The 12,528-nt window shown below is 39.5% G+C and overlaps 1 protein-coding gene across 3 annotated transcripts in view; it reads left to right on the top strand.

Annotated features, from left to right (window-relative positions):
* Window positions 1-57: 57 nt before the first annotated feature.
* The window catches only part of SMIM14 (small integral membrane protein 14), an 84,339-nt gene continuing 71,868 nt past the window's right edge, over window positions 58-12,528 (top strand). Inside the window, exon 1 of one of the 3 annotated variants that reach the window (XM_025887166.2) lies at window positions 58-275. The gene's annotated coding sequence lies outside the window, so the exon portion shown is untranslated. The remainder of the gene's footprint in view (window positions 276-12,528) is intronic. The other 2 variants (XM_073891552.1, XM_025887165.2) reach the window with 2 other exon arrangements.

The raw sequence follows: 12,528 nt of genomic DNA, 5'->3' as shown, positions 1-12,528 counted from the left end.
GGCGGGCGGCTGGGATCTTGAGTCGCTGCAATCTGTTGCGCGGCCGCCCGCGGGAGCCGGCAGATCCGGGTCTCGTGGCTTAGAGTGACGTGGTCAATCGAATCAAAACAGAGGAGGGGAGGAAGCCAGCGGCCAGGAGCAGCAGCGGCCGCGGCGTCCCGAGCAGCCGCGGCGTCCCGAGCAGCCGCAGCGTTCCGGAAGCTTCAGGCGGTCTTTCTGCCGAGCCTTGGTCCCGGCCCCCATCCTCCCCGCCCCGTCGGTTGTTGTCTGGGCGGGTGAGTGTCTTCCCCTCTACCCCCGCCGTTTGCCGGCCCACCCTCCCCTCACCCTGTTTTTCCTGGGGGCTCTTCAGGCTCTGGGGGACTGCGGCGGCTGCGGCAGAGCGGAGCTGGCTTCTCGGGCTCGGTGGTTCTCCGGCCGGGCTGGTGACTCTTCACTGGGAAAAGCCGGCTGCTGCCGAGCCCTTGTCCCCCGGCGAAGAGCGAGGCAGAGAGCCTGCAATTTGGCTTTCTCTGCAGGAAACCGGGGTCGGGGCTTAGGAAAGTAGACGGCAGCCACGGGTGGTTTTATTTTTAGGGCAAGGCAGTCAGCTCGGGTGGAGGCGTATAATGGAGTAAAAAGAAGAGAGTCGTAGCGGGAAGGAAAACCCCACAAATCCTGAAATCCACACTGTATCATTTACCTCCGTTTCTCTAGGTTTGATGAAGTCATTAGGATGCGTCCTTTGTTGTGATTGATGAAAGAGGAAAGCTGCCATCCAGAAAGCGGGAGCTTTTTTAGTCCTTATTGTGCGATTTGAAAGTATTCCCTTTTTATGTTTGTTCAGTAAGTGGAACCAGAGCTGACAGTAAAGAGGTAGCACCCTTTATAAAGATATAATGTGCGATAAGCTGGTTACCGGAGCACTTGAAGTCCAGTGTTGCTGTTTAAAGCCAAAGTTTTCCAAAGTGGCTGCTTCTGTGTGTGTTCGGATTTTAGCCAAGATGATATTTGTTAGCTGTAGAAAGTCAATAGGATGTTTTGAGTTTTCCTAGTTTGCAGAATCGAAGATAACGGCCTTAATAAGAAAAGGTGTCTTGGTTTTGCTTCGAGAGTCGGATGAGCCTCACGCACTTAATACCTGTGTTTGTTGAAGAGACCTTCCAGTTTTTGTGTTACTATCAGAAATCGTTGGCAGCTCTACATACACAATAACTTGGATGGTGTTTTAGCCTTGAGACCCTTAGGAGGCGGTCTCATGGCCCAGTTCAGTGGAGGTTGCAGAAAGCTTGCGTTCCCTTCCACTTCAGGTGATCGGCCACGCAGATTCCTCTAGTGTAGCTTGCTTCAAGCCCTGCTACCTTCCGCGCCCCCTGGACAGCACAAAGGAGACCAGAGGACCAAACCCCCTTTTTGCCCTAACTTGGTGTTTAAAAAAACCCTCCCCTTTTTTTTGTCCCCAGAGAACTGATTGAGGTGTTTCTTTGGTAAATGGCAAGAAAGAACAACAAAAGTATGTGCTAATTGATTGCCCCTTATGAAATTCAGGAAGAGTACTTAGGCATTTAGACCACTTCCTTGAAGGGTGTTTCCTTGTGTGGTAGATCATGGACCTCTTAACAAATTTCTTTCTCCTGTATGTACAATTGAGGTCTTTTTTCTTAATACCACAGTTGGAATCCTGCTGATTTAGATAAATGAAATTATGTTTCCTTGAAAAAAAAATTTTTTTTTTTTACCTTTTATGTAACCTGAATTGAATGTTCTGGCTTATATGAAATAATTTATAATTGGAGAATTATTACAATTGATAAGGAAAAAAGAAGAAAATAAGTCAATAATCCTGCCATCCAGAAATGATCAAAATGTTGGTAGTGATTTATATCCTTCCAGACTTCTTTTTTGCAGTTATACATTTTACACAAAAATGGTATACTGCATATGCTTTTTCTGTAACCTGCTCTTCTACGTGGTAGTACTTTGGAGTAACAAAATTTATATTTTCATGGAGAGGGACTTTTGGACCTTAAATTAGGGTATATTCACTGTATGTTTGCCAAACCATAATGATTAAAATTATGGTTTATTTTTTTTTTTTAAGATTTTATTTATTTGAGAGAGAGAGACCGAGCAGAGGGGAGAGGCAGAGGCAGAAGGAGAAGCAGGCTCCCCGTGGAGCAAGGAGCCTGATGCAGGACTGATCTCTGGGATCATGATCAGAGCCGAAGCAGATGCTTAACCGACTGAGCCACCCAGGGGTCTCTAAAATCATGATTTTAAAAGATTTCCTCCCAGACTTCTGTGATAGCATTAAGAAGTTAATATGCATTGTGTGTCACTATAAGGTTTTCTTGTTTAACTCTTGGGAGAGCAGGGACAGAATGGCCTAAGCTGATGATAGAACGTTTAAAAGGGTTTTGCTGATCTAGTGATTCGATTCAGGTAAAGCTTTAGTTCTGTTTGATAGCTACACTATGCTCCGAATGCTGACCACCTGGCTCGGCCTCTGTCGGTGAGATCCCCAAAGATTTTACTTTATGAATCACACTTGTGTTGGATATATGTCCGTTTAGCCCATTGCCTTCTTGGTGGTGCCAAAAGAGAAGGAAATGTCCCCTTCACCTCAGCTTCAGAGGATAAATACTTATTAGGAAGTATCCTAAATATGCTAACAACCCATTCACATCCCTTAGTCATAAACGTCCGTAAAACCTTTAAATCTCAATTTTTATCCCCTATCTCTTGGGTAATTAGTTCCAGATGCTTTCTACTTATTTTGTGACTTAGTACTTTTTCTCTGATTTGCCTTTAAGTATAGTGTTTAAATATGTATTCTTAATTTGGCCACCACTTCCCATTGCTACTGATTCTACCTTTGCCAACTCTCACTATCTCTTACCTGGCCTATTGTAGTAACATCCTGGTCTCCTGGCCTCCCCTTTGGCTTTTTATGGTGCATTCCTCTTACCAAATCACAACATGGTAAAAGATCCTTTAAAGTGTAAATCAGATTATGTTACCCTTTTTTTGGAAAGCCTTCCATCATGTTCAGAATAAAATCCAAACTACATGTTTTGGCCCTGCCTCCTTCCCTTAACTCACCATATATCCCTCTGCCTAGATTAGTACCCCAGAGCCTGGCCACGTCAGTTTCTTCCTGTTTTCCAGCCCTGCTGGCACTGTCCCTGGAACTTGCCAGGCTTGTTCCTGCCTCAGGGCATTTACGATCGCCGTACCTCGTGGCTTCAATATTCTCCCAGATCTTGCTGTGGCTGATTTCATCATGTCATTCAGGTCTCAGTTCAGATATTGTATCTTTGAGGAGATTGCTCCCTAATTATCTCTCCATTCCCTTATTTTCTTCATAACGTTTTGTACTATCTGGAATTTCCTTATTTTTTATATTCTGTTTCCTACACTAGAAATTAAACTCAGAAAATGGGGACCTTGTCTGTTCTTTTCACTGCATAGTAGGAACTCAATGTTAGTTGAATGAATGAACTTGCTGAACAGGTGCTGAACATACTGTTAATTGCTGAACATACTGTTTTATTTTATTTTATTTTATTTTAAAGATTTTATTTGAGAGAGAGAATGAGAGAGAGAGAACATGAGAGGGAAGAGGGTCAGAGGGAGAAGCAGACTCCCTGCTGAGTAGGGAGCCCGATGTGGGACTCGATCCCAGGACTCCAGGATCATGACCTGAGCCGAAGGCAGTCGCTTAACCAACTGAACCACCCAGGTCCCCCGAACATACTGTTTTAGATCAGTTCTTTGTATGGAAGAATCCTAGTTTTTAGCCTTTTTTTTTTTTTTTTTATAGGGCAGTGGCTTGATTCTCTTACTTCAGTAATTCTTGATGTTTGGGCAAGAGAATGGCCACATTCTATTTTATGTTTTATTTTTATGTTTAATTTTTTCTCCCCCCCACGTTCTACTTTAGACTTGCAGAATTAATCCCTGGGAGGAATGGGTCCTAGGAATCTGCATTTTCAACAAGCCCTTGAGGTGATTTTAATGCATATCAAAGTTTAAGAATGTCTCTTGATACTGTAATGGCCTTTCTCTGGGAGATTACTTCTTGCTTTATAGTAGTAATGATAACTACCGTTTTGGGGAACAGTCTTATGTGTTAGGTACTATGCTAAAAAAATTACATGTTTTTCATTTAATTGTTGAACAAGTTAGGTAGATATTCCTCCTCCCATTTTACAAGTGAAGGAACTGTGATATGGTAAGGGGCGGAAAGTTGGATTTAAACACATCTGTTAATCGTTGTACCCGACTGCCTTGAACTAGAGTTTAGAACTGTACACAGTACTTGGTTTGAAAGGCCATGTTTTTGTTAAGGGCAAGATAGTGTATGCTATCCCATTTCCAATCCAGTCCTTAATGAAGTCCATTGTTTTGTTGGTCTTTTTGCCTGAGGTTGCACGGGCAAAGTTGCAGGAGATGACCTCTGCAAACACTCCTAGTTTTTCTTGCTCTGCTGTATTGAGAGCCTACCAGATTTTATTTGACAGAGAGAGACACAGCGAGAGAGGGAACACAAGCAGGGGGAGTGGGGGAGGGAGAAGCAGGCTTCCCGATGCGGGGCTCGATCCCAGAACCCCCCGGGATCATGACCTGAGCCGAAGGCAGACGCTTAACCATCTGAGCCACCCAGGCGCCCCTGCATGAGAGTTTTTAATAGGGATTGCCTGCCTCGGAGGAGAGGAGAGTATCTTTTACTTTGCATTTGTTTTAACCTTTTTGTATTTGAATTTTAAAACTATAAATGTATATTGCTTTATAAAAAATTCAATTTCTTTGAAAAATTAAAATCCTGGTTCTAAACTAATACCCAATTTTTATTTTTTTATTTTTTATTTTTTATTTTTTAAAGATTTATTTATTTGAGAGAGCGAGAATGAGAGAGAGAGAGTACATGAGAGGGGAGAGGGTCAGAGGGAGAAGCAGGCTCCTCGCCGAGCAGGGAGCCTGATGCGGGACTCGATCCTGGGACTCCAGGATCATGACCTGAGCCACCCAGGTGCCCTAATACCCAATTTTTAGATATATAATAGGGTTTATGTTTTGTTTATAACATTTTAAACTTCAGTGCTTTTGTTTTGGAGAGAGTTACCTTCTCATTGCTTATTTTCATACTGAATTTTCATTTCCTTTTTTAAATTTAGATCAAAGCACAGATGTGAGTCTCAGCTTTGTAAAAATACAAAATGAAGCTGGTTTTTGCTTGACTGCACTTACTGACAAGTACTACATGTACAGTGTTTTCAGAGTTTAACAGCTAATAAAGGTGTTTCAAATCAAGAAAGGAGTGCAGTAAGCATCCTCATGGTATATGCACCAGACTTAGAGGTCAGTGTTCTGGCTGCTCTCTTGTTTTATCTTATACCTTTAAATATATAAGTTAATTTTTTTTTGCATAATATCTATTTTGTTTCTTTGTTACTCTTAGCAAAGGTAATGTACAGGAAACTGACTTGCTTAAAATTTGGAAGACTTTAGAAAAAACAGTGGTGTTTATTCATATTTCATTTTTTGATAATATTGGTTTCTTTATCACAGTGGTTCTGAATATTTTTCCTGTCCTCATGAATGGCATTTATGTGCATCTATGTAGAGATATGTTATCTAGGCATAGCATGGATGAGAGGAGTGAGTGACATGAGGTGGGAGAGCAGAAACCATAACTCCTTTCTTTTTTTTTTTTTTTTTACCATAACTCCTTTCTGTTGAGGAAATCAAATAGGCAAGCAGATGAATGAGAGAAAAAGTCTTGATTCCACTTTTAATTTATTTGAATGATTTATTTGTAAATCATTCACAAACTTATTGTGATATACTTCACAGTTTCACAACACACTGATATTTTGTAATACAGCTATTGAAAACCAATTTCTTAACTATAACTTCTATCCACTACAATTTGGGATCACATAGTATGGAATTTTTATGTCATCTTCTTTTGAATTTTTGTTTCCAACTTAGGAAAAACAGCCTTTTTTCCTTAGTTTAAGAATTTTTTATTCAGAATATGACTAATATGTACTCTTGAGTAGAAATTTTAGAAAACATTTTTCAGAATATAAAAATTTTGGTTATGATATTGAATATAAAGAAAGATCATTCACTTGAAAAGTTTTTTTTTTTAAAGATTTATTTATTTGAGAGAGCGAGAATGAGAGAGAGAGAGTACATGGGGGGGGAGGGTCAGAGGGAGAAGCAGGCTCCTCGCTGAGCAGGGAGCCCAATGTGGGACTCGATTCTGGAACTCCGGGATCATGACCTGAGCCAAAGGCAGTCGCCTAACCAACTGAGCCACCCAGGCACCCTGAAAAGTTTTCTTTGTTTGGCCATTCATGATAAATTTTACCCCAGACCTCAAGAGAATCTTGGGATTGTACAAAAGTAAGGAACAGCCAGAAAAGGAAATTCATAGGTGAGGGACCAAGATTTAGAGCAGAAGACTTTTTCTATTCTTTCTCTTTTATGCAGAAGAGTGATAGCTGAGCCTCAGGGGAATACAAACGTGCCAAAGCAGTATACAGAGATCTTGGGCTGAGAGTAGAAGATAAATTTCAAATCTAAGGGCTTAGAGTTGAATTGGCCCAGAGCATTTTATAGCTCATAAAGCACTCTTACACATTCTTTTTTTTTTTTTAAGATTTTATTTATTTATTTGACAGAGAAAGACAGCAAGAGAGGGAACACAAGCAGGGGGAGTGGGAGAGAGAGCAGACTTCCCGCTGAGCAGGGAGCCCGATGTGGGGCTCGATCCCAGGACCCTGGGATCATGACCTGAGCCGAAGGCAGATGCTTAACGACTGAGCCACCTAGGTGCCCCAGCACTCTTACACATTCTTATTTGATCCTCAAAACAGCACTTTAAAAAGAGTAGTTTCAGTTATCACTCCTGTTTTATAGTGAAACTGAAGTCACAGGGAAGCTAATTTATCCTTTTCTCAGTAGTGCCATAACTTGAAATATCTAAGATGTATTCTTTCTGCTCTCCCATGATGTTTTAGCCTAAGGTGATTCGTAGAATACAGTCAAATAGGTAAGGGAGAAAAAGGTCACTGAAGAAAGAGAAGGTAGTGTCTCAGACATAGGGAAATAGGGTCACATTAACTGAGTTTCTAGAAAAGTGGTGGCAGCCCTGGGGATGGACCTATGAGTCCTGTGCTGCCGAGATACAGAAGAATTAAAGAGCTTGATGACCTTGAAGAGTTAAGCTTTTAGAAGCAATGAGCTAGAAGGTTAGTTGAGAGTAGTACTTTTCTTCGATTTTGAGCTTTCTCCTGAGAAGTCATTTGTCTGTTACATTTATTTTGGCTGTTAATTATATACTGGTATGTAATTATTATTCTATGAGTTAATTATAATTAATAACTTGATTGCAGGCTCTTAGAGGTAGGGGATGCCTTTTATTTCTTTATATCCTCCTCTAAACTCCTCTTCCAGTTACTTAGTCCCCTGAAGACTTGTTAGATACATCCTTCTGAGGAAAGGAGAAGTGAGAGAAGACATGGGTTTGAATCCCATGTCTGCTTTGTGGCGTTGGGTAAGTCTGGGCCTCAGTTCTTTTCTCTTTAAATGAGTAGGTGAGAACTGCTGCATCCCCAGTTTTAATAGTACCAGTTGTCAAGTTGTGATCTGTTGAGTTATGAGTAAGCAGAGACTTGTCATCCTATAATGTATATCTTATCTCTACAGTGATACCTTGCACAAGCCTCTTGGTCACAATCACCTTGTTTCTTGTATACATTAGCATTCCACTCTTTGGAAAGTATTTTGTTGTTATCCTTTCTAGCCTGCTTTAGACTCTTCCTTTTGAATTGTATGTTCTCTCTGAAAGAGTATCTTAAAGCTTTTTGTTATCCGGTAAAAATATTTTGTAAGAATTTCAGATATATATGGTTTTTAATTGTATTTTCTATTGCAAATGGCTCATTCTAAGTGGAACAATATAGGGTTATCCTTTTGGATCAGTACAGGAAATATTATAGGGAATTTGTAACTATAATTGCTTGGCTATTAATTTGAGTTTTAAAACTTGTCATGATAGAATCCAGGGAGTCTTAACTCCTAAGAACAAAGAATTGTGATATTTAGGGTATATAATGGGGTTTATTTCAACATTCAAATTTTTTAAAATGTCTTTAACTTCTCCCAGGCATAACTTCAGCACAATTTTTAGCAAATGATTGACTAATTTGAACTTGTGTATGCATCCTTTCCTTGCCCACTTCCCGTCAGAGGTGCCAGTCTGTTTAAAAGTGTGTTGTTAGTAAGAAGTAATAGGAAGTCAGTTGATAGTTGGTCTGAAGTGATCTTTGTAAGCATGAAACAAATGTCACTAGCAGGATTGGTCATATCAGACAGATGTGGAATGAGTCCTGGTCAGGAATTTACATTGTGACTTCCTGTCCAGAGTCTATCTCATATTAGATGTGTGACCGTGGTCAAATTGCTAGCTTCCCTGAACCTGTTTTCCTCATTTAAAAACAGGGATAATTCTCCTGCTTTCACTTTGTCAGAAGGACTATTGTTAGCATGTGAAAGTAGTTAGCCAACCTACAGGCAAATAAAAACTATAGGTATGGCTATGTTTGATTGAGATCCATTTCTGATAAAAGAATAGAGCAAGTGAATATGTTGCAAAAAAAAAGTGTTGTATATGAGTGAATTTGAACACCTTATTACATTGAGATGTTGGGTCATCTGATGAAAGTAATCCCACCTACTCAGTTGTAGTATATTAGTCTTTAGCATCGTAATGATAGTATTACTAAAAAAAAAATTAGACAAATATTTTGTTCTCCATGTTTAATATGAAAGGTAGCCAAAGTCTTTCATTTGGTCAGTTGTCTAATTTATTACTGGATAAAAACTTCTGCATAAAAACTTGGGCTCAGAAAGCTGTTTCTAGAAGAAAATTATTTTTAGAGGTGAGCAGTTAACCTCTGTGATATAATTGGGAATAAGGTTAAAAATAGAGTAGAAAGCAAACTCAGGTGTAGGCTCCCTGAATGCCCTGGAGGCAGTTCTAGCAGTTTCTGGCATATTTCAATTTCTTGGTTTTATAACTTTGGAGCTTTCATCAGTAGAATTGATGCTTTTTAGAAAAAATGCATAGAATACTTATTCTGAGTTCCCCATTTCATTGACCATCATCTCTTTTCTGTCTTAAAAAACAAATTGTATGCATTCTAAAAATTGTTACTTTGCCTTTTGCTTTTGCTGTGGGTTTTTATTTTTTAAAAGTTTTCATCCATGCATTTTTTTTAAAAGTTTTTATTTATTTGAAGAGACATAGAGAGAGAGGGAACACAAGCAGGGGGAGTGGGAGAGGGAGAAGCAGGCTTCTCACCAAGCAGGGAGCCCGATGTGGGGCTGGATCCCAGGACCCTGGGACCATGACCTGAGCTGAAGGCAGACGCCTAATGACTGAGCCACCAGGTGCCCGTCATCAATCCATTTGACAGAGAGAGCAAGAGAGTACAAGCAAGGGGAGCAGTAAAAGGAGAGGGAGAAGCAGACTCCCTTCCAAGCCCCAATGTGGGGCTCAACCAGGACCCGAGCCGAAGGCAGATGCCCAACCATCTGAGGCACCCAGGTACCCCATGGGTTTTTGTTTTTTTTTTTAAATAGAAAGAATTTTGATAGAATTCTTGATCACTGTGAAGATTTGGTTGGCTAGGGACGCCTGGGTGGCTCAGTTGGTTAAGCGTCTGCCTTTGGCTCAGATCATGATCCCAGGGTCCTGGGATCGAGTCCCGCATCGGGCCCCCTGCTCAGCGGGGAGCCTGCTTCTCCCTCTCCCACTCCCCCTGGTTGTGTTCCCTTTCTCGCTGTGTCTCTCTGTGTCAAATAAATAAATAAAATCTTTAAAAAAAAAAAGGTTGGTTGGCTAGTTGAAAAGATGATTTCATCATAAATCACTTTTTAAAGTCACTGTAGAAGATAATTTTCATCCTCTGACCTTGAATCAGCCTTGGTTAACCCATGCTTTCTCAAGAAGAGCCCCCTATGTTTGCCTGGGGGGGAAACAGAAGAGTGTTTTGTTTTTCTGTAAAACTGTATGTATGTATGTATGTATGTATGTATTTATTTATTTCCCATCTATTTTTGTGTGAGAGAGAGAGAGCGCATGCGAGCACGACCGGGGTAGGGGAGGGAGGGGGCAGAGGGAGAAGTAGACTCCCCACTGAGCAGGGAGCCCTATGTGGGACTCAGTCCCAGGACCCGCGATCATGACCTGAGCCAAAGGCAGATGTTTAACGGACTGAGCCACCCAGGCACCCTGTAAAACTATTTTAAAAAGACCTTAAGTAGAAGAACCATGAGAGACAATGGACTCTGAAAAACAAACCGAGGGTTCTAGAGGGAAGGGGGTTAGGGAGATGGGTTAGCCTGGTGATGGGTATTAAAGAGGGCACGTTTTGCATGGAGCACTGGGTGTTATGCACAAACAATGAATCATGGAACACTACATCAAAAACTAATATAATGTATGGTGATTAACATAACAATAAAAAATTTAAAGAGGAAAGAAAAAGACCTTAAGTATGTTTGCAATTTTTGGTGCTAAAAGGTAAAATAGTATAATGATTCCTTGTATTCCTTGTACTCATCAATTGGCTTCAACAATTATTTAACTCACGGCTGTTTTATTTTGTCTATACTTCTCCCTTTGCAGGATTATTTTCAACTAGATCCCAGGCATTATCTTTCTTTAACTGAAAATACCGAGTGGGATCTCTCAGAGATAAGGACTCTTTTTAGATGTGATAATTGACATTGTAGTTATGCTAAAAAAAAAAAAAATTAGTAATTCCTAAATGTCCTTTAATCCAGTCAAGGTTCAAAGTTTCTGGTTCTTGCATAAATGTTCTTTTACAATATTTGTTTGAATCAGTATTCAAACGAGGTCTGTACATTGCAATTGATTGATGTCTCCTAAATCTCTTCACCATATCCCTGCCATATCTTTATTTACTTTTTGCCATTTACTAATAAATCTGAGTTAGTTTTCCTGGATTTAGGTACTGCATCCAAAGTTTTTTTCCTTATTGTAAGAGTTAATATATGATCATTATATGATACTTAAAATGTGTAAAGCAGAAGGTAAAATCCTGTCACCTCGAGATACCCAATGTTGAATTTTTGGTATGCATTCTTTCAACTTTTTTGAGCATGTGTTTTCCTGTGCTTTTTAACCATGTGCATGTACTATGCTTATTTTTATATCCTATTTGATACACTTTAATATTGTGATCATTTCCGCATGTCATTATGAAAGAAAATGAAACATTTGGCTGCATAATACTTTACAGTATGTATCATAATTTAAACATTCCCTTTTACCCATTTAGATTGTTCCAGTTTTTCACTCTTATAAAAATTACGAGAACCATCTTTGTATTTCAGATTTTTCTTTTTTTTTTTTTGGATAGAAGCAGAATTAATTCAGAGGGCATGAACATTTTTTAACTTCTAGATTCATATTGCCATAAAATTTATTATAGTGTGTAGTCTCAAATGCAGTCTATAGCTTACTTAAGAATCTGTTTGCATATGCTCTATGTTATTAAGATGCCTTTGCCAGCCATATTAGTCAAATGTGTTTTTTTTCCAATTCTTTTGCTCTTTTTACTTTATTTGGGATTTTTTTTTTAATGCAAACAGTATTATGTTTTAAATTTGTGGGTATTTTCCATTGTATGTGGTAGTTCTTCCACAATGGTCAAATAGTCAACTAAATTGTCTTCTAGAATTACTGATGGGTTTTTTTCCCTTCTTAATTGCTAGGAGGTTTTCCTAGGACCATTTATTAATCCTATCATTTGTAATTCAGACTTTGATGTATAAATAAATTTCATGGTTGGTATGTTCAGAAAATTCTATAAGAAAGAATTTATTTCTTATTTACTAGGTCGTAGTATTATCTCTTACCCTTCTGCTTCCTCCACCTTCTTTTTTTCTCTTTGCCATCCCAGCTATAGTGTGCATCCAGATGTCTTTGATTCTGGATGTGCCTTGGGAAAATACCTGTAACAAAACTAGTCTAGTCCTTGTCTTTTTCCTTGTGCTCTTTTTTTATGTTTATTTTTAAAATGCATTTAAAAGTGCATTCCCATTTACCTTTATTTTAAACTCAGTTTGACAAAATATCATATCAACATTAGTAGTTTGTGAGTTTGTGGTATTTACAGTTTCAGGGTTTTGATTTTCTTGTTAAAGCCTCTACCGGAGAGTGAGTAGGAGAAAGGAAGGATAAACTTTTTTTTTTAAAGGTTTTATTTATTTATTTATTTCAGAGAGTGAGAATGAGAGAGAGAGAGAGCGCACATGAGAGGGGGGAGGGTCAGAGGGAGAAGCAGACTCCCTGCTGAGCAGGGAACCTGATGCGGGACTCCAGGATCATGACCTGAGCCGAAGGCAGGTTAAGCCACCCAGACGCCCTTAAGTTTTTAATTTTAATTCCAGTGTAGTAAATATACAGCATTATGTTAGTTTCGAGTGTACAATATAGTGATTCAG

The sequence above is a fragment of the Callorhinus ursinus genome, unplaced genomic scaffold (assembly GCF_003265705.2).
Source record: "Callorhinus ursinus isolate GAN/ISIS: 27379988/994484 unplaced genomic scaffold, GSC_fseal_2.0 scaffold4, whole genome shotgun sequence".
NCBI classification, from domain to species: domain Eukaryota; kingdom Metazoa; phylum Chordata; class Mammalia; order Carnivora; family Otariidae; genus Callorhinus; species Callorhinus ursinus.
This window is presented reverse-complemented; position numbering and strand designations above follow the sequence as displayed.